This window comes from Arachis ipaensis, chromosome B3 (assembly GCF_059453495.1).
Source record: "Arachis ipaensis isolate K30076 ecotype BB chromosome B3, ASM5945349v1, whole genome shotgun sequence".
NCBI classification, from domain to species: Eukaryota; Viridiplantae; Streptophyta; class Magnoliopsida; order Fabales; family Fabaceae; genus Arachis; species Arachis ipaensis.
The window spans coordinates 66466573-66489706 of NC_142438.1; the positions used below are offsets into that span (position 1 = coordinate 66466573).

At 41.4% G+C, this 23134-nt stretch overlaps 1 non-coding gene across 1 annotated transcript; it reads right to left on the bottom strand.

The window, feature by feature from the left end:
• Positions 1-1246: 1246 nt before the first annotated feature.
• On the bottom strand, positions 1247-1354 carry LOC148570964 (small nucleolar RNA R71). Its single transcript, XR_015908582.1, has one exon. It is a non-coding gene; the product is annotated as a small nucleolar RNA R71 (small nucleolar RNA).
• Between the last annotated feature and the right edge of the window lie 21780 nt (positions 1355-23134).

The following is a 23134-nucleotide window of genomic DNA, read 5'->3' on the forward strand; positions in this document are numbered from 1 at the left end:
TAACATAATCAATTAATGTTTTGATTCAAAAATTTGAAGTTTGTTACTTGCTTGTTAAGAAAGATTCAAACTTTAAGTTCTAGAATCATATCTTGTGATTTCTTATGAATCAAGTCATTAATTGTGATTTTAAAAATCAAATCTTTTTCAAAACTAATTTCAATCATATCTTTTCAAAAATATCTTCTTATCTTATCTTTTTCAAAAATATCTTTTCAAAATATCTTTTCTAACTTCCTAACTTCTTATCTTTTCAAAATTTGTTTCAACTAACTAACTAACTTTTTGTTTGTTTCTTAACGTTTTCAAAAGTACCTAACTAACTCTCTCTCTCTCTAATTTTCGAAAATATCTTCCCTTTTTTTCAAAAATTTCTTTTTAATTAACTAATTATTCTTATTTTTATTTTATTTTATTTTTTTTTAAAAAATTTTTCGAAAAAATACTAACAATTTTCAAAAACCATTTTCGAAAATCACTAACTCTTTTTCAAAATAATTTTCGAAAATTATCCCTCCCCCATCTTATTCTATTTATTCATTCATATCCTAACATCTCATCTCACATCTCTGCCATCCTCACAGTTGTGTTTCTTCCATTATATTACATTCTTTGTCTCCCCCTCTTCTTCTACTCACACAGGGATCCCTATACTGTGGTATAAAGGATCTCTATTATTATTATTATTTTTCTGTGCCCTCTTCTTTGTCATATGAGCAGGAGCAAGGATAAGAACATTCTTGTAGAAGCAGATCCAGAACCTGAAAGGACTCTGAAGAAAAAATTAAGAGAAGCTAAAATACAACAATCCAGAGATAACCTTTCAGAAATTTTCAAACAGGAAGAGGAGATGGCAGCCGAAAATAATAATAATGTAAGGAAGATGCTTGGTGACTTTACTGCACCTAATTCCAATTTACATGGAAGAAGCATCTCCATTCCTGCCATTGGAGCAAACAACTTTGAGCTGAAACCTCAATTAGTTTCTCTGATGCAGCAGAACTGCAAGTTTCATGGACTTCCATCTGAAGATCCTTTTCAGTTCTTAACTGAATGCTTGCAGATATGTGATACTGTTAAGACTAATGGAGTAGATTCTGAAGTCTACAGGCTCATGCTTTTCCCTTTTGCTGTAAGAGACAGAGCTAGATTATGGTTGGATTCTCAACCCAAAGACAGCCTGAACTCTTGGGATAAGCTGGTCACGGCTTTCTTAGCCAAGTACTTTCCTCCTCAAAAGCTGAGCAAGCTTAAAGCTGATGTTCAAACCTTCAGACAGAAAGAAGGTGAATCCCTCTATGAAGCTTGGGAAAGATACAAACAGTTGACCAAAAAGTGTCCTTCTGACATGCTTTCAGAATGGACCATCCTGGATATATTCTATGATGGTTTATCTGGATATATTCCAAAAAGTGTCCTTCTGACACTTCTGCAAGTGGATTCATTCACCTAAAGAAAACGCCTACAGAAGCTCAAGAACTCATTGACATGGTTGCTAATAACCAGTTCATGTACACTTCTGAAAGGAATCCTGTGAATAATGGGACGCCTATGAAGAAGGGAGTTCTTGAAGTTGATACTCTGAATGCCATATTGGCTCAGAATAAAATATTGACTCAGCAAGTCAATATGATCTCTCAGAGTCTGCATGGAATGCAAGCTGCATCCAATAGTACTCAAGAGGCTTCTTATGCAGAAGAAGCTTATGATCCTGAGAACCCTGCAATAGCAGAGGTAAATTACTTAGGTAAACCTTATGAAAACACCTATAACTCATCATGGAGAAATCATCCAAATTTCTCATGGAAGGATCAAAAGCCTCAACAAGGCTTTAATAATGGTGGAAGAAACAGGTTTAACAATAATAAACCCTTCCCATCATCCACTCAGCAACAGACAGAGAACTCTGAACAAAATACTTCTAATTTAGCAAACTTAGTCTCTGATCTTTCCAAGGCCACTGTAAGTTTCATGAATGAAACAAGGTCTTCCATTAGAAATTTGGAAGCACAAGTGGGCCAGCTGAGTAAAAGGATCACTGAAATCTCTCCTAGTACTCTCCCAAGCAATACAGAAGAGAATCCAAAAGGAGAGTGCAAGGCCATTGACATAAGCATCATGGCCGAACCTATGAGGAGAGGAGAGGACATGAATCCCAAGGAGGAAGACCTCCTGGGACGTCTAGTGATCAATAAGGAGCTTCCCTCTGAGGAACCAAAGGACTCTGAGGCTCATCTAGAGACCATAGAGATTCCATTGAACCTCCTTATGCCCTTCATGAGCTCTGATGAGTATTACTCTTCTGAAGAGAATGAGGATATTACTGAAGAGCAAACTGCCAAGTTTCTTGGTGCAATCATGAAGCCGAATGCCAAATTATTTGGCATTGATGCTTGGGAAGTTGAACCTCCCTTGTTCATCAATGAACTAAGTGATCAGGATTAACTGACATTGCCTCAGAAGAGACAGGATCCTGGAAAGTTCATAATACCTTGTACTATAGGCACCATGATCTTTAAGGCTCTGTATGACCTTGGTTCAGGGATAAACCTCATGCCCCTCTCTGTAATAGAGAAACTGGGAATCTATGGAATGCAAGCTGCTAAAATCTCATTAGAGATGGCAGACAATTCAAGAAAACAGGCATATGGACAAGTAGAGGACGTATTAGTAAAGGTTGAAGGCCTTTACATCACTGCTGATTTCATAGTCCTGGATACTGGAAAGGAAGAGGATGAATCCATCATCCTGGGAAGACCTTTCCTGGCCACAGCAAGAGCTGTGATTGATGTTGACAGAGGTGAACTAGTCCTTCAATGGAATGAGGACTCCCTTGTGTTTAAAACTCAAGGATCTCCCTCTGTAACCATGGAGAGGAAGCAGAAAAAGCTTCTCTCAAAGCAGAGTTAACCCAAGCCCCCACAGTCAAACTCTAAGTTTGGTGTTAGGAGGCCACAACCAAACTCTAAGTTTGGTGTTGAACTCCCATATCCAAACTCTAAGTTTGGGGTTGGAGAGTTTCAACAAAGCTCTGCACATCTGTGAGGCTCAATGAGAGCCCACTGTCAAGCTATTGACATTAAAGAAGCGCTTGTTGGGAGGCAACCCAATTTTTATTTATCTAACTATATTTTTCTTAGTTATATGTCTTTGTAGGTTCATGATCATGTGGAGTCACAAAATAAATATAAAAATTGAAAACGGAATCAAAAACAACAGAAGAAAAATCACACCCTGGAGGAGCATATGTCTGGCGTTCAGCGCCAGAACAGAGCATGGTTCTGGCGCTGAACGCCCAAAATGGGCAGCATTCTGGCACTGAACGCCCAGAACAAGCATGGTTCTGGCGTTCAACGCCAGAAATGGCTAGTAAATGGGCGTTGAACGCCCAAAATGGGCACCAACCTGGCGCTGAACGCCCAGAGTTGTGTGCAAAGGCATTTTACATGCCTAATGGGTGCAGGGATGTAAATCCTTGACACCTCAGGATCTGTGGACCCCACAGGATCACCTCAGGATCTGTGGACCCCACAGGATCCCCACCTACCTCCATTCACTTCTTATCACCCCTCTTTCACACAATCCCATAAACACTCTTCCCCAAAACTCTTCACCAATCACCTCCATCCACTCTCCCCTATAAACCTACCTCATAAACCCCACCTACCTTCAGAATTCAAAACCAATTTCCCACCCAAACCCACCCATATGGCCGAAACCTTCCCCCCCTCCCTTCCCTATATAAAGCCTTCCATTCCTCATCAAATTCACACAACACAACCCTCTATACCCTTCTTGGCCGAAACACTCCCCACTCTCCCTCTCCTCCATTTCTTCTTCTTCTTCATCTATTCTTTCTTTTATTGCTCGAGGGCGAGCAACATTCTAAGTTTGGTGTGGTAAAAGCATAGATTTTTTTGTTTTTTCCATAACCATTGATGGCACTTAAGGCCAGAGAAACCTCTAGAAAGAGGAAAGGGAAGACAAAAGCTTCCATCAAGGGTCTATAGCTCAGTGGTAGAACATTTGACTGTAAATCAAGAGATCCCTAAGATACCTCAGGGGATACATTTTCTTCCACACAATTATTGGAAGCAACTAAGGGTGGAACATCAAGAGCACTCCATCATGCTTCATGAAATAAGAGAAGATCAAAAAGCAATGAGGGAGGAGCAACAAAGACAAGGAAGAGACATAGAAGAGCTCAAGGACATCATCGGTTCCTCAAGAAGGAAACGCCACCATCACTAAGGTGGATTCATTCCTTGTTCTTATTTCTTCTGTTTTTCGTTTTCTCTATGATATGTGCTTATCCATGTTTGTGTCTTCATTACATGATCATTAGTAGTTAGTAGCTTTGTCTTAAAGATATGAATGTCCTATGAATCCATCACCTCTCTTAAATGAAAAATGTTTTAATTCAAAAGAATAAGAAGTACATGAGTTTCGAATTTATCCTTGAACTTAGTTTAATTATATTGATGTGGTGACAATGCTTCTTGTTTTCTGAATGAATGCTTGAACAGTGCATATGTCTTTTGAAGTTGTTTAAGAATGTTAAATATGTTGGCTCTTGAAAGAATGATGACTAGGAGACATGTTATTTGATAATCTGAAAAATCATAAAAATGATTCTTGAAGCAAGAAAAAGCAGCAAAGAACAAAGCTTGCAGAAAAAAAAAATACCGAAAAAAAAATAGAAAGAAAAAGAAAAAGCAAGCAGAAAAAGCCAAAAGCTCTTAAAACCAAGAGGCAAGAGCAAAAAGCCAATAACCCTTAAAACCAAAAGGAAAGGGCAAATAAAAAGGATCCCAAGGCTTTGAGCGTCAGTGGATAGGAGGGCCTACTGGAATAAAATTCTGGCCTAAGCGGCTAAACCAAGCTGTCCCTAACCATGTGCTTGTGGCGTGTAGGTGTCAAGTAAAAACTTGAGACTGAGCGGTTAAAGTCAAGGTCCAAAGCAAAAAAAAGAGTGTGCTTAAGAACCCTGGACACCTCTAATTGGGGACTTTAGCAAAGCTGAGTCACAATCTGAAAAGGTTCACCCAATTATGTGTCTGTGGCATTTATGTATCCGGTGGTAATACTGGAAAACAAAGTGCTTAGGGTCACGGCCAAGACTCATAAAATAGCTGTGTTCAAGAATCATCATACTGAACTAGGAGAATCAATAACACTATCTGAACTCTGAGTTCCTATAGATGCCAATCATTCTGAACCTCAGTGGATAAAGTGAGATGCCAAAACTATTCAAGAGGCAAAAAGCTATAAGTCCCGCTCATTTGATTGAAGCTATGTTTCATTGATAGTTTAGAATTTATAGTATATTCTCTTCTTTTTATCCTATTTGATTTTCAGTTGCTTGGGGACAAGCAACAATTTAAGTTTGGTGTTGTGATGAGCGGATAATTTATACGCTTTTTGACATTGTTTTTAGTATGTTTTTAGTAGGATCTAGTTACTTTTAGGGATGTTTTCATTAGTTTTTATGTTAAAATTCACATTTCTTGACTTTACTATGAGTTTGTGTGTTTTTCTATGATTTTAGGTATTTTCTGGCTGAAATTGAGGGACTTGAGCAGAAATCAGATTCAGAGGTTGAAGAAGGACTGCTGATGCTGTTGGATTCTGACCTCCCTGCACTCAAAGTGGATTTTCTGGAGCTACAGAACTCGAAATAGCGCGCTTCTAATTGCGTTGGAAAGTAGACATCCAGGGCTTTCCAGAAATATATAATAGTCCATACTTTGGCCAAGAATAGACGACGTAAGCTGGCGTTCAACTCCAGCTTTCTACCCAAACCTGGCGTCCAGCGCCAGAAAAGGAGCCAAAACCAGAGTTGAACGCCCAAACTGGCACAAAAGCTGGCGTTCAACTCCAAGAAGGACCTCTACACGTACAACACTCAAGCTCAGCCCAAACACACACCAAGTGGGCCCAGGAAGTGGATTTATGCATCAATTACTTACTCATGTAAACCCTAGTAGCTAGTTTATTATAAATAGGACCTTTTACTGTTGTATTAGGCATCTTTTGATCATCTTTGATCAGTGTAAACCATCTTTGGACGTCTGGTTCTTAGATTAGAGGGCTGGCCTCTCGGCCATGCCTGGACTTTCACTTATGTATTTTTAACGGTAGAGTTTCTACACTCCATAGATTAAGGTGTGGAGCTATGCTGTTCCTCAAAGATTAATGCAAAGTACTACTGTTTTCTATTCAATTCATCTTATTTCGCTTCTAAGATATCCATTCGCACCCAAGAACGTGATGAAGGTGATGATTATGTGTGACGCTCATCACCATTCTCCCCTATGAACACGTGCCTGACAAACACTTCCGTTCTACATGAAATAAGCTAGAATGAATATCTCTTAGATCTCCTAACCAGAATCTTCATGGCGTAAGCTAGAATGATGGCGGCATTCAAGAGAATCCGGAAAGTCTAAACCTTGTCTGTGGTATTCCGAGTAGGATTCAATGATTGAATGACTGTGACGAGCTTCAAACTCGCGAGTGCTGGGCGTTAGTGACAGACTCAAAAGGAGGGTGAATCCTATTCCAGCATTATCGGGAACCGACAGATGAATAGCCGTGCCGTGACAGGGTGCGTGAGCATATTATTCACTGAGAGGAGGGGATGTAGCCACTAACAACGGTGATGCCCTTGCATAAAGCCAGCCATGGAAAGGAGTAAGACTGATTGGATGAAGATAGCAGGAAAGCAGAGGTTCAGAGGAACGAAAGCATCTCCATACGCTTATCTGAAACTCTCACCAATGATTTACATAAGTATCTCTATCCCTATTCTATTATTTAGTATTCGAAAACATCATTATCAATTTATATCTGCCTAACTGAGATTTGCAAGGTGACCATAGCTTGCTTCATACCAACAATCTCCGTGGGATTCGACCCTTACTCACGTAAGGTATTACTTGGACGACCCAGTGCACTTGCTGGTTAGTTGTATCGAAGTTGTGAACCATGGTATTGGCACCATGTTCTTGGCGCCATCGCCAGGGAAAGAAAGAGCCGTGAATTTTACATTATTAAAGTGTAATCACGATTACGCGTACCAAGTTGCTCACGTTGCCAGGGATTGTTTGAGCCTGGACATCACAATTTCGTGCACCAAGCCTCATTTCCGGCAGGCTCCTCCGGTTTTTTTTTTTTTACGTTGTCCTGACCCTCGTTCTTTAAATAACGCTATCCCGAGGAGGACACCTAAATACGAGCCGTAATGGCCTCATCTTTGGCAGGCTCCTCCGCGTTTTTTTGTCTTTTTTTGTCTTTTTTTTTTTTTACGTTGTGCTAACATTCGTTCTTTAAATGACATTATCCCGAGGAGGACAACTAAAGGCGACCCGTAATGGCCTCATCTTCGGCAGGCTCCTCCGGTTTTTTTTTCCGATTTTTTTTCTATTTTTTTTACGTTGTGCTGACCCTTGTTCTTTAAATGACACTATCCCGGGGAGGACACCTAAAGGCGAGCCATAATGGCCTCATCTTCGCCATGTGATGACAAGTCATCTTAGCCTAGTTTCACTAGCCTTTTTCTTTTATTTTCAATTGATTTTATGCACTTTCTTAAGCCATAAGCAAGCCAATTGGGTAGATTTCCATGTTTCCTTTGATTCAATCAACCATGGATGAATTCATGCACTTTCATGAGATTTTATGCTATAATTGTCATATATTATGAAAGAAACACAATCTCATGATTTAGAGCATAGCTTTGATTGTTTTGATTGATTGATGATAGGTGAAAAGAGTTTGAAGAAGGTTGAAGGAAGAAGAAAGGACTAGGAGCAAGAGAGAACAAAAAGTTTGAGCCAAAGTTTGCCTCAAACTTTAGCTCAAACTTTTGGGAGAAAAGCTTGAGCCAACGTTTGCCTCAAACTTTTTGGCAAACATTGGCATCACAAAACCAACACCCTGAAGGAGAAAAGCTTGCGCCAACGTTTGCCTCAAACTTTTTGGCAAACGTTGGCGCCACACTTGCACACCCTGGAGGAGAAAAGCTTGCGCCAACGTTTGTCTCAAGCTTTTTGGCAAACGTTGGTGCCACACATAGACACAAGGGGACCAACGTTTGAGCAAAAGTTTGACCTCAAACTTTAGCCCAAACGTTGGTAGCAGCAAGTGAAGCCATCTGGTATAAAAAGTTTGAGTAAAAGTTTGCCTCAAACTTTTACTCAAACTTTAATGATTCTCAACCCGGTTCACAATGGATCTTTCTCCAACTCTAAGAGCAATCAACCAAGGCCTCTATCAACCAAATTCCATCAAGAGAAAAGGCCCAATTCAAGGCTTGAAGACCATTTGAAGAAAGTGTATAAATAGCTTAGGATTTAAGTTTTAGGGGAGCTTTTCCTTGGAGAGAATTTGGAACACTTACAGAGAGCTCACCTTTACATTTTTTGAATTGTTGTTTTTATAATTCAAGAGAATTAGGGAGGAGAATTGATCTCTCTTCTTCCTTGTTCTTGTTTGAGCACTTTTTACTTTTCTTGTTTCGGATCTTGGGTGGAGAATTGAAGAAATTCTGTTTCAATCTCACCTTGAGATCTCGTTTAAATTTCTGCATAATTGAATTTCCATTTCAGTTAACTGCTTCGACTTCTACTTTCTCTGCAATTTACATCTCTTCATTTCCTCTGCAATTGTTCCTGCTGGATCTAGGAAGGCAATGAGATCTAGACTTGGCTATCTAGTCTCTTGAGTCTTGATATCTACAGCTTTCAATTTCAATTTTCTTGTTTCGTTGCTACATCAAGCTTATTTTCATTTTCATTCAAGATCCGGTTTAATTGAGTCCATTGTTTAAAATTCTGTTTGTTGAATTTTTCTTTTCCTTGTTTAATTTCTGAAAATCCAATTCCCAATTCCCTTTACAATTCAAGCCATTTACATTTTTTGCACTTTAAGATTCTGCAATTTACATTTCTTGCGTTCTAAGTTTCTGCCATTTAATTTCTTGTTCTTTAAGATTCAGCACTTTATTTTCTGCTCTCTTTAATTTCATGCAATTTACCCATTCCCTTTACTTTCCATGCAATTTAAATTCTGTTAATCACAAATCACTCAACCAAATCTTGATTCTCTTGACTAAATCAACCACTAAACTGAAATTGCTCAATCCTTCAATCCCTGTGGGATCGACCTCACTCACGTGAGTTATTATTACTTAATACGACCCGGTGCACTTGCCGGTGAGTTTTGTGTGCTTGGAATTCGTTTTCCAAAAATACACATCAAGTTTTTGGCGCCGTTGCCGGGGATTGAAATAGATTGACAATGATTAAGTGAAGTGGAGATCTAGATCAAGCAATTTTTCTTTTCTGTTTCTCTAATTTTTGACTAACCCACTAACTGTTTGAATTTTTGCTTAAGCTAACTAAAACTTCATTCTAGCAATAGATTGAAGTTTTCCTGGTTTCTCTGGCTTTGTGTGATTCTTATACTTTTGCTTGTTGAATATAAGAGAGAAGCAATTTTCTTTTATTAATCTTTCAAGCCTATCAACTGTTTGATACATTGTGTCAGCTAATTTTCTGATCACATTTTGGGCATGAATATATTCAATCTTCATTTGAACAGTTTGTGATTGTGCAGATCATGGAGGGGAACTCAACGAATTCCAGTAAGCAGGGGAGTAATATCCCCACCTTAGATGACAAGCAACCACTCATCACCATGAACGACATTGCTCAGTTGTTTGAAGCTTTCCCACAAGGAAACATCATCGGATGGGAAGAACTAATGAGTGAACTCCTAGTCAAGCTGAAGCCACCTCAGAGAACTGTTAAACCAGAGGCAGGAGTGCAACCATTCGTACAAGAGAAGGAAATTGAAGGTATTCATGCAATTATGGCCCAAAGCGAGCAGATACATCAACAGCTTAAGCAACAATTGGAGCTGATTAACAGAAAAGTAGATGAACTGCAACATGCTGTGGCAAATGCACAGAACTCACCTCAAAATCCCCATTGTTGGAATCAACCTGAAAACGGTTCTGGAGTAATTAACTATGAGCAACAAAGTCATGAGCGATCACACTCTCCAAACAGCTCCTCAAGCATATCCCAACGTAGGACTCAGAATGATGTGTACAACCCACCCTGGAGAACTCAATCCAATTGGAGGGGGGTTGAAAACCAAAATTAAAGACCAAGGGACTTCAACTGCAATAACCCCAATTTCAAAAACCAGCATAAAAACCACCCCCACAACAACAACCATCACGCACCACCCCAATGCACACACTTCCAACCCCATCCTACCTCACAACTCGCTCAAAATGACTCTCATCAACCATCACAGTTGACACAACCACAACCAATTCCAAACTCTCAAAGACTCTATGTTCTAGAAATGATGATGGAAAGATACATGAAGGTTCAAGAAATGATAACAGTAGAGCAGGAAGAAATAAGGAAAAATCAAGAGATGATAAGCAGGAACCAAGAGGCCTCACTCAGAAGAGTTGAAAGGCAAATGGAACAACTTGTTCAAAACCTTGCTGAATTGGGCGAGAGAGAGGCAAATATATCCCTAAGGGCCACTGAAGATGACCCAAAGAACAGTGAAAAAGCTGCTGGGTTGAAAGGGAAAGCAGTTATGGAAAAAAGTGAGAAGGCTACGGGAAAAGAAACAATCATCAAGGAAAAGCCCACGGTGAGAGGGGGAAACCAAAGGCAACAGAAGCCTCAACTTCCATGATCAGAGGATGAAGGATGTCAAGCTAGTGACAATAAAAGAGCGCTTGTTGGGAGGCAACCCAACCTGAGGTAGTTTTCTTTCCATTTAATAAAAAGGCTAAGTAACTTTCTCTATATTGTAAGGAGCTAAGTTTGGTGTTGCACACCAAAACAATTTAAGGGAGAATGAAGAATGCTAAGTTTGGTGTTCCACCAAAAATCTCTTTTAAAAAAAACACATTCTCACGTTCTGCATAAATGGTTGCTAGATCCAAGCAAGCAGAGAAACTACTTAACCAACGTCTATTTTCTAGTTTTTTTTTAGTCTTATTGCCTTTAACAAAAAAAAAAAAAGAGATTTTCCATATAGCTAATCTGATGCATGAGAGACATTGGCAAGGTACTAAGTTTGGTGTTCCCACACCAAAGTAAGTTCAAAGGCCCACAAATAAATCATGCATGCTAACCATTGTTTCTAAGTGCTTGGGGAACAAGCAACTTTCAATATCACTGCAGAGCACCATACAAACTTTTGGAAGACTTAGCATCATCAATCAAAGAGGTGAAAGAGGAATGTGAAGACCAGCAATGATGATGAGAAAGAGGACAGCAAGTAAACTCCAAAAGGTTGTATTGTTCATTAGCAGATATTGCTGTGATTGAAAGTGATAATATACCCCTATCTGTCCTTCTGTCTAGTATAGTTTTTCTGCAACTCAATAAGCAAGATTGCTTGATCATTTACAACACTATACTCCCCAAAACTTGTTTGCACTCAATTTTTCAAAAATGCATCACATGAAAGTTCTTTGGAAAGAAGGATTGAGGAATTAAACACTTTTGAGGCAAGCAAAAGATTAGGAGAAGTGGTGGTTCTAGTTGTATGATTATGTATTGAGGTTGCATGCTTATGAAAACTTGCATGGGAGCTCATAGGCAGGACATGAAGTTCAAAGAAGTATTATGGAGATTCTCAAAAATTTATTGATCCGAGAAGCAGCAAACAAAACAAAAGAAAATAAAGAAAATACAAAAACAAAAAGAACATGGCCCAAGGCTCTGAGCATCAATTACTAGGCAGAAAAGAAGAAAGAAACAAGAACTCAAAGAGTTATTATCCTAGTAAATGCTTGTGGCCGAAGTGTGTCAAAGAGAGAGGCTTGAGCAAGTAAATCCTAAGGGGTGCTTTAACACCTAATACCTTAAAACCAACTGGTTTAGGAGTATTGATTGAAAGCTTATCTAAAGAGCCGCTCTGAGACATGACACTTAGAGTCAAGGCCAAAGCACAGAAACTATAAGCTGCTTCAAGGTGATTACCTATAGAGAGATCTCCATGATATCATTTGGATGAAAGTCCTAGGACCTAAGACCGCCAATATGTTAGGACTAGTAAGCACTGAAGCCCTTGCATGAGCATATGATTTAGAGTTTACCCCACTGTCACTTAGTCACTTCACTCACAGGACCTTACAAGTTATTCTTCAAATCCATTCTGATTGAAAGAACCTTTGAGCATAATTCCTTTCTTGCTTGGGGACAAGCAAGCTTTAAGTTTGGTGTTGTGATGACAAGTCATCTTAGCCTAGTTTCACTAGCCTTTTTCTTTTGTTTTCAATTGATTTTATGCACTTTCTTAAGCCATAAGCAAGCCAATTGGGTAGATTTCCATGTTTCCTTTGATTCAATCAACCATGGATGAATTCATGCACTTTCATGAGATTTTATGCTATAATTGTCATATATTATGAAAGAAACACAATCTCATGATTTGGAGCATAGTTTTGATTGTTTTGATTGATGGATGATAGGTGAAAAGAGTTTGAAGAAGGGTGAAGGAAGAAGAAAGGACTAGGAGCAAGAGAGAACAAAAAGTTTGAGCCAAAGTTTGCCTCAAACTTTAGCTCAAACTTTTGAGAGAAAAGCTTGAGCCAACGTTTGCCTCAAACTTTTTGGCAAACGTTGGCATCACAAAACCAACACCCTGAAGGAGAAAAGCTTGCGCCAACGTTTGCCTCAAACTTTTTGGTAAACGTTGGTGCCACACTTGCACACCCTGGAGGAGAAAAGCTTGCGCCAACGTTTGCCTCAAGCTTTTTGGCAAACGTTGGCGCCACACATAGACACAAGGGGACCAACGTTTGAGCAAAAGTTTGACCTCAAACTTTAGCCCAAACGTTGGTAGCAGCAAGTGAAGCCATCTGGTATAAAAAGTTTGAGTAAAAGTTTGCCTCAAACTTTTACTCAAACTTTAATGATTCTCAACCCGGTTCACAATGGATCTTTCTCCAACTCTAAGAGCAATCAACCAAGGCCTCTATCAACCCAATTCCATCAAGAAAAAAGACCCAATTCAAGGCTTGAAGACCATTTGAAGAAAGTGTATAAATAGCTTAGGATTTAAGTTTTAGGGGAGCTTTTCCTTGGAGAGAATTTGGAACACTTACAGAGAGCTCACCTTTACATTTTTTGAATTGTTGCTTTTAGAATTCAAGAGAATTAGGGAGGAGAATTGATCTCTCTTCTTCCTTGTTCTTGTTTGAGCACTTTTTAATTTTCTTGTTTCGGATCTTGGGTGGAGAATTGAAGAAATTCTGTTTCAATCTCACCTTGAGATCTCGTTTAAATTTCTGCATAATTGAATTTCCATTTCAGTTAACTGCTTCGGCTTCTACTTTCTCTGCAATTTACATCTCTTCATTTCCTCTGCAATTGTTCTTGCTGGATCTAGGAAGGCAGTGAGATATAGACTTGGCTATCTAGTCTCTTGAGTCCTGAGATTTACAGCTTTCAATTTCAATTTTCTTGTTTCGTTGCTACATCAAGCTTATTTTCATTTTCATTCAAGATCCGGTTTAATTGAGTCCATTGTTTAAAATTCTGTTTGTTGAATTTTTCTTTTCCTTGTTTAATTTCTGCAAATCCAATTCCCAATTCCCTTTACAATTCAAGCCATTTACATTTTTTGCACATTAAGATTCTGCAATTTACATTTCTTGCGTTCTAAGTTTCTGCCATTTAATTTCTTGTTCTTTAAGATTCAGCACTTTATTTTCTGCTCTCTTTAATTTCATGCAATTTACCCATTCCCTTTACATTCCATGCAATTTAAATTCTGTTAATCACAAATCACTCAACCAAATCTTGATTCGCTTGACTAAATCAACCACTAAACTGAAATTGCTGAATCCTTCAATCCCTGTGGGATCGACCTCACTCACGTGAGTTATTATTACTTGATACGACCCGGTGCACTTGCCGGTGAGTTTTGTGTGTTTGGAATTCGTTTTCCGAAAATACACATCAGCATGTTCCTCTGGTTTTTTATTTTTTCGGTTTTTTTCTTTTCTTTTTTTTTTTACGTTGTGCTGACCCTCATTCTTTAAATGACGCTATCCCGAGGAGGACACCTAAATGCGAGCCGTAACGGCCTCATCTTTGGCAGGCTCCTCCATTTTTCTTACGTTGTGCTGACCCTGTTCTTCAAAAGACGCTCTCCCGAGGAGGACACCTAAAGGCGAGCCGTAATGACCTCATCTTTGGCAAGGCTCCTCCGTTTTTTTCTCTCGGTTTTTTTCCGGTTTTTTTTTTTTATGTTTTGCTGACCCTCGTTCTTTAAATGACGCTATCCCGAGGAGGACACGTAAAGGCGAGCCGTAAAGACCTCCTATTCGATAGGCTCCTTTAGTTTTTTTTTCTTTACGTTGTGCTAACCCTCGTTCTTTAAATGACGCTATCCCGAGGAGGACACCTAAAGGCGGGCCGTAATGGCCTCATCTTCGGCAGGCTCTTCCGGGGTTTTTTTTTTTTTTTACGTCGTGCTGACCCTCGTTCTTTAAATGATGCTATCCCGAGGAGGACAACTAAAGGCAAGCCGTAATGGCGTCAACTTCAGCAGGCTCCTCTGTTTTTTTTTCTTTTGCTTTGTGCTGACCCTCGTTCTTTAAATGACGCTATCCCGAGGAGGACACCTAAAGGCGAGCCGTAATGGCCTCTTCTTTGGCAGGCTCCTCCGGTTTTTTTTTTTTTCCTTTTTTTTGTGCTGATCTTCGTTCTTTAAACGATGGTATCCCGAGGAGGACACCTAAACGCGAGCCGTAATGGCCTCATCTTTGGCAGGCTCCTCCGGTTTTTTTTCTTTTTTTTTTTTACGTTGTGCTGATCCTCGATCTTTAAATGACGCTATCCCGAAGAGGACACTTACAGGCGGGCCGTAATGGCCTCATCTTTGGCAGGTTCCTTCGGTTTTTTTTCCGGTTTCTTTTTTTTTACCCTCGTTCTTTAAATGACGCTATCCCGAGGAGGACACCTAAACTCGAGCCGTAATGGCCTCATCCTTCGGCAGGCTCCTCCATTTTTTTTCCCGGTTTTTTTCCAGTTTTTTTTTACGTTGTGCTGACCCTCGTTTTTTAAATGACGCTATCCCGAGGAGGACACCTAAACACGAGCCGTAATGGCCTCATCTTCGGCATGCTCCTCCGGTTTTTTTTTTCTTTTTTTTTTTTATGTTGTGCTGACCCTCGTTCTTTAAATGACGTTATCCCGAGGAGGACAACTAAAGGCGAGCCGTAATGGCCTCATTTTCGGCAGGCTCCTTTGGTTTTTTTTTTTTCCGATTTTTTTCCATTTTTTTACGTTGTGCTGACCCTCGTTCTTTAAATGACGCTATCCCGGGGAGGACACCTAAAGGCGAACCGTAATGGCCTCATCTTCGGCAGGTTTCTCCGGTTTTATTTTCTGTTTTTTTCTTTTTTTTTTTTACGTTGTGCTGACCCTCGTTCTTTAAATGACGCTATCTTGAGGAGGACACCTAAACGCGAGCCGTAACGGCCTCGTCTTCGGCAGGCTCCTCCATTTTTTTTACGTTGTGCTGACCCTCGTTCTCTAAATGACGCTATCCCGAGGAGGACACCTAAAGGCGAGCCGTAATGGTCTCATCTTCGGCAAGTCTCCTCCATTTTTTTTCCCGGTTTTTTTCCAGTTTTTTTTTTACGTTGTGCTGACCCTCGTTCTTTAAATGACGCTATCCCGAAGAGGACACCTAAAGGTGAGCCGTTATGCCCTCATCTTCTACTGGCTCCTCCGTTTTCTTTTCCTTTTTTCTTACGTTGTGCTGACCCTCGTTCATTAAATGACGCTATCGCGAGGAGGACAACTAAAGGCGAGCCGTAATGGCCTCATCTTCGGTAGGATCCTCCGGGTTTTTTTTTCCGATTTTTTTTACGTTGTGCTGACTCTTGTTCTTTAAATGACGCTATCCCGAGGAGGACACCTAAAGGCGAGCCGTAATGGTCTCATCTTCAGCAAGTCTCCTCCGATTTTTTTCCCGATTTTTTTTCCAGTTTTTTTTTACGTTGTGCTGACCCTCGTTCTTTAAATGACGCTATCCCGAGGAGGACACCTAAACACGAGCCGTAATGGCCTCATCTTCGGCATGCTCCTACGGTTTTTTTTTCTTTTTTTTTTATGTTGTGCTGACCCTCGTTCTTTAAATGACGTTATCCCGAGGAGGACAACTAAAGGCGAGCCGTAATGGCCTCATCTTCGGTAGGATCCTCCGGGTTTTTTTTTTCCGATTTTTTTTTACGTTGTGCTGACCCTTGTTCTTTAAATGACGCTATCCCGAGGAGGACACCTAAAGGCGAGCCGTAATGGTCTCATCTTCGGCAAGTCTCCTCCGATTTTTTTTCCCGATTTTTTTTCCAGTTTTTTTTTACGTTGTGCTGACCCTCGTTTTTTAAATGACGCTATCCCGAGGAGGACACCTAAACACGAGCCGTAATGGCCTCATCTTCGGCATGCTCCTCCGGTTTTTTTTTCTTTTTTTTTTATGTTGTGCTGACCCTCATTCTTTAAATGACGTTATCCCAAGGAGGACAACTAAAGGCGAGCCGTAATGGCCTCATCTTCGGCAGGCTCCTTTGGTTTTTTTTTTTCCGATTTTTTTCCATTTTTTTATGTTGTGCTGACCCTCGTTCTTTAAATGACGCTATCCCGGGGAGGACACCTAAAGGCGAACCGTAATGGCCTCATCTTCGGCAGGTTTCTCCGGTTTTATTTTTTGTTTTTTTCTTTTTTTTTTTACGTTGTGCTGACCCTCGTTCTTTAAATGACGCTATCCTGAGGAGGACACCTAAACGCGAGCCGTAACGGCCTCGTCTTCGGCAGGCTCCTCCATTTTTTTTACGTTGTGCTGACCCTCGTTCTCTAAATGACGCTATCCCGAGGAGGACACCTAAAGGCGAGCCGTAATGGTCTCATCTTCGGCAAGTCTCCTCCGTTTTTTTTCCCGGTTTTTTTCCAGTTTTTTTTTACGTTGTGCTGACCCTCGTTCTTTAAATGACGCTATCCCGAAGAGGACACCTAAAGGTGAGCCGTTATGCCCTCATCTTCTACTGGCTCCTCCGTTTTCTTTTCCTTTTTTTTTTACGTTGTGCTGACCCTCGTTCATTAAATGACGCTATCGCGAGGAGGACAACTAAAGGCGAGCCGTAATGGCCTCATCTTCGGTAGGATCCTCCGGGTTTTTTTTTCCGATTTTTTTTACGTTGTGCTGACTCTTGTTCTTTAAATGACGCTATCCCGAGGAGGACACCTAAAGGCGAGCCGTAATGGTCTCATCTTCGGCAAGTCTCCTCCGATTTTTTTCCCGATTTTTTTCCAGTTTTTTTTTACGTTGTGCTGACCCTCGTTCTTTAAATGACGCTATCCCGAGGAGGACACCTAAACCCGAGCCGTAATGGCCTCATCTTCGGCATGCTCCTCCGGTTTTTTTTTTCTTTTTTTTTTTTATGTTGTGCTGACCCTCGTTCTTTAAATGACGTTATCCCGAGGAGGACAACTAAAGGCGAGCCGTAATGGCCTCATCTTCGGTAGGATCCTCCGGGTTTTTTTTTCCGATTTTTTTTTACGTTGTGCTGACCTTCGTGTTTTAAATGACGCTATCCCGAGGAGGACACCTAAACACGAGCCGTAATGGCCTCATGTTCGGCATGCTCCTCCGGTTTTTTTTTCTTTTTTTTTTATGTTGTGCTGACCCTCGTTCTTTAAATGACGTTATCCCGAGGAGGACAACTAAAGGCGAGCCGTAATGGCCTCATTTTCGGCAGGCTCCTTTGGTTTTTTTTTTCCCGATTTTTTTCCATTTTTTTACGTTGTGCTGACCCTCGTTCTTTAAATGACGCTATCCCGGGGAGGACACCTAAAGGCGAACCGTAATGGCCTCATCTTCGGCAGGTTTCTCCGGTTTTATTTTCTGTTTTTTTCTTTTTTTTTTTTACGTTGTGCTGACCCTCGTTCTTTAAATGACGCTATCCTGAGGAGGACACCTAAACGCGAGCCGTAACGGCCTCGTCTTCGGCAGGCTCCTCCATTTTTTTTACGTTGTGCTGACCCTCGTTCTCTAAATGACGCTATCCCGAGGAGGACACCTAAAGGCGAACCGTAATGGTCTCATCTTCGGCAAGTCTCCTCCGTTTTTTTTTCCCGGTTTTTTTCCAGTTTTTTTTTTACGTTGTGCAGACCCTCGTTCTTTAAATGACGGTATCCCGAAGAGGACCCCTAAAGGTGAGCCGTTATGCCTTCATCTTCTACTGGCTCCTCCATTTTCTTTTCCTTTTTTTTTTACGTTGTGCTGACCCTCGTTCATTAAATGACGCTATCGCGAGGAGGACAACTAAAGGCGAGCCATAATGGCCTCATCTTCGGTAGGATCCTCCGGGTTTTTTTTTCCGATTTTTTTTACGTTGTGCTGACCCTTGTTCTTTAAATGACGCTATCCCGAGGAGGACACCTAAAGGCGAGCCGTAATGGTCTCATCTTCGGCAAGTCTCCTCCGATTTTTTTCCCGATTTTTTTTCCAGTTTTTTTTTACGTTGTGCTGACCCTCGTTCTTTAAATGACGCTATCCCGAGGAGGACACCTAAACACGAGCCGTAATGGCCTCATCTTCGGCATGCTCCTACGGTTTTTTTTTTCTTTTTTTTTTTATGTTGTGCTGACCCTCGTTCTTTAAATGACGTTATCCCGAGGAGGACAACTAAAGGCGAGCCGTAATGGCCTCATCTTCGGTAGGATCCTCCGGGTTTTTTTTTTCCAATTTTTTTTTACGTTGTGCTGACCCTTGTTCTTTAAATGACGCTATCCCGAGGAGGACACCTAAAGGCGAGCCGTAATGGTCTCATCTTCGGCAAGTCTCCTCCGATTTTTTTTCCCGATTTTTTTTCCAATTTTTTTTTACGTTGTGCTGACCCTCGTTTTTTAAATGACGCTATCCCGAGGAGGACACCTAAACACGAGCCGTAATGGCCTCATCTTCGGCATGCTCCTCCGGTTTTTTTTTTCTTTTTTTTTTATGTTGTGCTGACCCTCGTTCTTTAAATGACGTTATCCCAAGGAGGACAACTAAAGGCGAGCCGTAATGGCCTCATCTTCGGCAGGCTCCTTTGGTTTTTTTTTTTCCGATTTTTTTCCATTTTTTTATGTTGTGCTGACCCTCGTTCTTTAAATGACGCTATCCCGGGGAGGACACCTAAAGGCGAACCGTAATGGCCTCATCTTCGGCAGGTTTCTCCGGTTTTATTTTTTGTTTTTTTCTTTTTTTTTTTACGTTGTGCTGACCCTCGTTCTTTAAATGACGCTATCCTGAGGAGGACACCTAAACGCGAGCCGTAACGGCCTCGTCTTCGGCAGGCTCCTCCATTTTTTTTACGTTGTGCTGACCCTCGTTCTCTAAATGACGCTATCCCGAGGAGGACACCTAAAGGCGAGCCGTAATGGTCTCATCTTCGGCAAGTCTCCTCCGTTTTTTTTCCCGGTTTTTTTCCAGTTTTTTTTTACGTTGTGCTGACCCTCGTTCTTTAAATGACGCTATCCCGAAGAGGACACCTAAAGGTGAGCCGTTATGCCCTCATCTTCTACTGGCTCCTCCGTTTTCTTTTCCTTTTTTTTTACGTTGTGCTGACCCTCGTTCATTAAATGACGCTATCGCGAGGAGGACAACTAAAGGCGAGCCGTAATGGCCTCATCTTCGGTAGGATCCTCCGGGTTTTTTTTTCCGATTTTTTTTACGTTGTGCTGACTCTTGTTCTTTAAATGACGCTATCCCGAGGAGGACACCTAAAGGCGAGCCGTAATGGTCTCATCTTCGGCAAGTCTCCTCCGATTTTTTTCCCGATTTTTTTTCCAGTTTTTTTTTACGTTGTGCTGACCCTCGTTCTTTAAATGACGCTATCCCGAGGAGGACACCTAAACCCGAGCCGTAATGGCCTCATCTTCGGCATGCTCCTCCGGTTTTTTTTTTCTTTTTTTTTTTATGTTGTGCTGACCCTCGTTCTTTAAATGACGTTATCCCGAGGAGGACAACTAAAGGCGAGCCGTAATGGCCTCATCTTCGGTAGGATCCTCCGGGTTTTTTTTTCCGATTTTTTTTTACGTTGTGCTGACCTTCGTGTTTTAAATGACGCTATCCCGAGGAGGACACCTAAACACGAGCCGTAATGGCCTCATGTTCGGCATGCTCCTCCGGTTTTTTTTTTCTTTTTTTTTTATGTTGTGCTGACCCTCGTTCTTTAAATGACGTTATCCCGAGGAGGACAACTAAAGGCGAGCCGTAATGGCCTCATTTTCGGCAGGCTCCTTTGGTTTTTTTTTTCCCGATTTTTTTCCATTTTTTTACGTTGTGCTGACCCTCGTTCTTTAAATGACGCTATCCCGGGGAGGACACCTAAAGGCGAACCGTAATGGCCTCATCTTCAGCAGGTTTCTCCGGTTTTATTTTCTTTTTTTTTCTTTTTTTTTTTTACGTTGTGCTGACCCTCGTTCTTTAAATGACGCTATCCTGAGGAGGACACCTAAACGCGAGCCGTAACGGCCTCGTCTTCGGCAGGCTCCTCCATTTTTTTTACGTTGTGCTGACCCTCGTTCTCTAAATGACGCTATCCCGAGGAGGACACCTAAAGGCGAACCGTAATGGTCTCATCTTCGGCAAGTCTCCTCCGTTTTTTTTTCCCGGTTTTTTTCCAGTTTTTTTTTACGTTGTGCAGACCCTCGTTCTTTAAATGACGGTATCCCGAAGAGGACCCCTAAAGGTGAGCCGTTATGCCTTCATCTTCTACTGGCTCCTCCATTTTCTTTTCCTTTTTTTTTTTACGTTGTGCTGACCCTCGTTCATTAAATGACGCTATCGCGAGGAGGACAACTAAAGGCGAGCCATAATGGCCTCATCTTCGGTAGGATCCTCCGGGTTTTTTTTTCCGATTTTTTTTACGTTGTGCTGACCCTTGTTCTTTAAATGACGCTATCCCGAGGAGGACACCTAAAGGCGAGCCGTAATGGTCTCATCTTCGGCAAGTCTCCTCCGATTTTTTTTCCCGATTTTTTTTCCAGTTTTTTTTACGTTGTGCTGACCCTCGTTTTTTAAATGACGCTATCCCGAGGAGGACACCTAAACACGAGCCGTAATGGCCTCATCTTCGGCATGCTCCTCCGGTTTTTTTTTCTTTTTTTTTTATGTTGTGCTGACCCTCGTTCTTTAAATGACGTTATCCCGAGGAGGACAACTAAAGGCGATCCGTAATGGCCTCATCTTCGGTAGGATCCTCCGGGTTTTTTTTTCCGATTTTTTTTTAAGTTGTGCTGACCCTTGTTCTTTAAATGACGCTATCCCGAGGAGGACACCTAAAGGCGAGCCGTAATGGTCTCATCTTCGGCAAGTCTCCTCCGATTTTTTTTCCCGATATTTTTTCCAGTTTTTTTTTACGTTGTGCTGACCCTCGTTTTTTAAATGACGCTATCCCGAGGAGGACACCTAAACACGAGCCGTAATGGCCTCATCTTCGGCATGCTCCTTCGTTTTTTTTTTTTTTTTTTTTTTTTATGTTGTGCTGACCCTCGTTCTTTAAATGACGTTATCCCAAGGAGGACAACTAAAGGCGAGCCGTAATGGCCTCATCTTCGGCAGGCTCCTTTGGTTTTTTTTTTTTCCGATTTTTTTCCATTTTTTTACGTTGTGCTGACCGTCGTTCTTTAAATGACGCTATCCCGGGGAGGACACCTAAAGGCGAACCGTAATGGACTCATCTTCGGCAGGTTTCTCCGGTTTTATTTTTTGTTTTTTTCTTTTTTTTTTACGTTGTGCTGACCCTCGTTCTTTAAATGACGCTATCCTGAGGAGGACACCTAAACGCGAGCCGTAACGGCCTCGTCTTCGGCAGGCTCCTCCATTTTTTTTACGTTGTGCTGACCCTCGTTCTCTAAATGATGCTATCCCGAGGAGGACACCTAAAGGCGAGCCGTAATGGTCTCATCTTCGGCAAGTCTCCTCCGTTTTTTTTCCCGGTTTTTTTCCAGTTTTTTTTACGTTGTGCTGACCCTCGTTCTTTAAATGACGCTATCCCGAAGAGGACACCTAAAGGTGAGCCGTTATGCCCTCATCTTCTACTGGCTCCTCCGTTTTCTTTTCCTTTTTTTTTACGTTGTGCTGACCCTCGTTCATTAAATGACGCTATCGCGAGGAGGACAACTAAAGGCGAGCCGTAATGGCCTCATCTTCGGTAGGATCCTCCGGGTTTTTTTTTCCGATTTTTTTTACGTTGTGCTGACTCTTGTTCTTTAAATGACGCTATCCCGAGGAGGACACCTAAAGGCGAGCCGTAATGGTCTCATCTTCGGCAAGTCTCCTCCGATTTTTTTTCCCGATTTTTTTTCCAGTTTTTTTTTACGTTGTGCTGACCCTCGTTTTTTAAATGACGCTATCCCGAGGAGGACACCTAAACACGAGCCGTAATGGCCTCATCTTCGGCATGCTCCTCCGGTTTTTTTTTCTTTTTTTTTTTATATGTTGTGCTGACCCTCGTTCTTTAAATGACGTTATCCCGAGGAGGACAACTAAAGGCGAGCCGTAATGGCCTCATCTTCGGCAGGCTCCTGTGGTTTTTTTTTTTCCGATTTTTTTCCATTTTTTTACGTTGTGCTGACCCTCGTTCTTTAAATGACGCTATCCCGGGGAGGACACCTAAAGGCGAATCGTAATGGCCTCATCTTCGGCAGGTCTCTCCGGTTTTATTTTCTGTTTTTTTCTTTTTTTTTTTACGTTGTGCTGACCCTCGTTCTTTAAATGACGCTATCCTGAGGAGGACACCTAAATGCGAGCCGTAACGGCCTCGTCTTCGGCAGGCTCCTCCATTTTTTTTACGTTGTGCTGACCCTCGTTCTCTAAATGACGCTATCCCGAGGAGGACACCTAAAGGCGAGCCGTAATGGTCTCATCCTCGGCAAGTCTCCTCCGTTTTTTTTTCCCGGTTTTTTTCCAGTTTTTTTTTACGTTGTGCTGACCCTCGTTCTTTAAATGACGCTATCCCGAAGAGGACACCTAAAGGTGAGCCGTTATGCCCTCATCTTCTACTGGCTCCTCCGTTTTCTTTTCCTTTTTT